Source organism: Triticum dicoccoides, chromosome 2A (genome assembly GCF_002162155.2).
Source record: "Triticum dicoccoides isolate Atlit2015 ecotype Zavitan chromosome 2A, WEW_v2.0, whole genome shotgun sequence".
NCBI lineage: Eukaryota > Viridiplantae > Streptophyta > Magnoliopsida > Poales > Poaceae > Triticum > Triticum dicoccoides.
The window spans coordinates 17,279,949-17,283,063 of record NC_041382.1 but is presented as its reverse complement, the minus strand read 5'-3'; positions in this window follow the sequence as shown (position 1 = coordinate 17,283,063).

The window sequence follows — 3,115 nt, the reverse complement described above, 5'->3', positions numbered from 1 at the left end:
ATGGCAGTTGGCGATGTCGGAGCGTTATGTCAATCTTCTCCACTCCCATATGCATGGCCGCATTCTCTGTTTCTCATCCCTGGTGGTTAGGTTTTTTGTGGCTAGATTTTCTCTGAGTCTTTGATGCATATTAAATGGGTTTAGACTACTCGTTTCCGGTTTGAAGAAGTATTCTGATGAGATGTCTATATTTGATTAGCGTGGCACGTTACCATTGAATAAATTATAGGAGAAATTATTACTGATATAATCTGAAACAATGTATGTTTTTCTTCATTATTATCATACGCGACCTTAAGTATACATAATTGTGTGGATCAGATTAAAGTGGTGTAAATATACTAATATAATCTGAAATCATGTACTCCCTCCTTCCCATATTGTTACACGTATTAGCCTTTAGCACGAAAATTAGCGTATGTCGATTGTTATTTGACCCATCGTACAGGTTGTAGACAGGGAGGCAACCACGATTCAAAAAAAAGTTGGAGGCATCCATGATCTTCTTTCCAATTAAAATAGGAATCGTTAACTCTAACTGATTGAGAGAGGAAATTGTGACCCATAGGTCAGAACGCTCACAAAAATTTAAACGGGGTAAAGTATGGCAACACTTTTGCTAAATGGGGTAAAACGGGTGAAATCTCGCTAAATGAGGTAATTAGCGTCAAAAATGTCAAAATAGAGGGTAAAAACCAGAATTCACTCTATCAAAAAAGATACGTATACAATGTAAACAAATCGATCAATGAGTACTCGCCACCACATTTGGATTCACGAAGAGTGATTACTGACAACTGGACCACCATCCACCAAGCAATATTCTAGCAGGAGAGCATACATGACCACCACACGCGCATGCATGATGCACGTCTCCAGCCAGCACCAGAAGCTCCCCGATCCTACCAGGATCCACGTTTTCCCGTGGCCATCTTAAAACCCTGTATGAGACAAGTATCATGAAATTATGGGGCTGGCGTGTATCACACTATCTCTTGTTGTGTAGTATGGATCGCTAATATAGAGGACAACAAATATAAAAAAATTGGAATCATTGGAGTGGACCAAGAAATGCTGGGCCGAACATAATTATGACAAGTTTGAAAGAGATAGTGTCATGCATCACGCCTTTCCTTGTTTTGTAGTACAATATTCCTGACAACTAAAAGTATGAAATATGTTGTGGCTATGTGAGAAAACAAAAAAATGTAAAGAAACAGTGCCAATGGTCGATACGTGTAGCGTCCTCCATGAAATATTGATCATCCAAATATTATAGTTCAGCAAAATAATAGTCACATGCATGAACTGAAGTACATGTACAATATTTCAATAAACAAACATAACTATTGGTGATATGTGAAAACAAAATGCAATCTTTAAAAATTTGTCTACCGTTAACATAGCTTCTCTATTTTTCGATCGACATTTAAATTCTTTTTGCCCAAAATGTACATGCATATTTTTGTCCCATTAAATACATGTAAAGATAATACAATGTTTTAATGATCTAAATGTTTTCATTATTTTTTTTCATGTAACTACAAGACCAAAACTGCAAGAAATGGTGTAGTAATTCATATGGTCCTAAAAGTTTCAGCAATTCTTAAGGTTGTAAAATTGTGTAATGGTGTGGTTCCCAAGAGATGTCATTTCTTCCATGGCCATACCATACAAAATATTGGGTACAAGACCTATTTATCATGATGCTTAATTATGCGTGACTAGTAGTAATTTGCATGTGCCCAAACTCAGGTAAGATGCTAAAAAGATATAGACTTTCACAATCTTGTATCATATATCCTTAGTTGGTAACATTCAGGGGGTTCATAACACGAAATGATGAAACGCCGACGGGATGCGCGCTTTGGTGGGCAGCCCGGCTTGGTGATGGCTGGTGGCGGTGGCCGTGCATCTGGTACCGGTCCAGATCCATCGTGGCATGGTTTGTGGTCGCCCTGCGGCGCGGGAAGGGGCCGGTGAGGGGTGGCTGTAGGCCTCTACCGGCTATCTGCCTGCTGCATTCGTCTTCATGGTGTGGTTTGCACGGATCCAGCTATCTGCGGGGTCGGGATGGCGTGACTGTAGGTGGAAACCTTGTTGACCTCGGTCATGGTGGACGATGGCGGCGCCTTTGGTGTTGTCTCCTTGTTGAAGGCTTTGTGGGATGCAATCATCGTCACCTTGGTCCGGTAGCTCCGAGGGAATCCCTAGATTTGGTAATTCCAGATCAGATGATGGCGGGGCCTTCGGGGCTGTCCTCACTCTTGGGGGCATCGTCTTGGAGCTGGTGCTGGCTGGAGGGGACAAGAAGAGGAGGGGTGTTGCTTCTACCACAGCTATGCCGAAAGGTCTCGGCGGCATGGCGCAGCTGAGAATCGGCGACAGACATGTGTTGATGGACATGCGCATGTGGTGGCACTGTCGGGCGTTGCATGGCATCACCAGCAGTATGGTCTCGCAAGATGAATGCGTTGGTCGATCCCGAAGGTGGAATGGCAGAAGATGGTGGCGTCTGATTCTAGAGCGTGTGTATGCGGTGCGCACTGAAGGTCTACTAGACTGGTTAGTGCACTCAGCTTGCCGGCAGGCGGCTTAGTGAGGCCACTGGATTAGATGATAGCTTTGGGTTGATCAATGTACTTGTTTTGTCGGATTCTCGTGAATAATTTAATAAAATGGTTGTATGCATCGATTGATGCAGAGGCCGGGGGGTCATCCTCCTTTTTGAAAGAAACTAGATGATGCCTTGTGGGTTGCTGCGGGAAATCTTGCAAAAATTAATGCATAAATATTTGCAAAAAACATCTAAAACAAATGGAAGGAAAATGTAATTTGAAAAACATACAAAGTGTATAAGCATTGAATTTCAATTAAAATAATATCGTTTCTAACAAAAATGTAAAAGGTCAACGACATAGATATTCTACAATCGACCAACACATATATCCTCAATACAAAATTTAGTGCAAAATAATTGCGAATAATTAACATGCATGAATTTATGATGTGGCTATATTGCATGCATAGTGTAATGCAAAAAATAGGATTTATGACTTATGCATGACATGCTTATGCGGCATGGTTGCGTGGCTAGAAAAAATAGATATTGGGT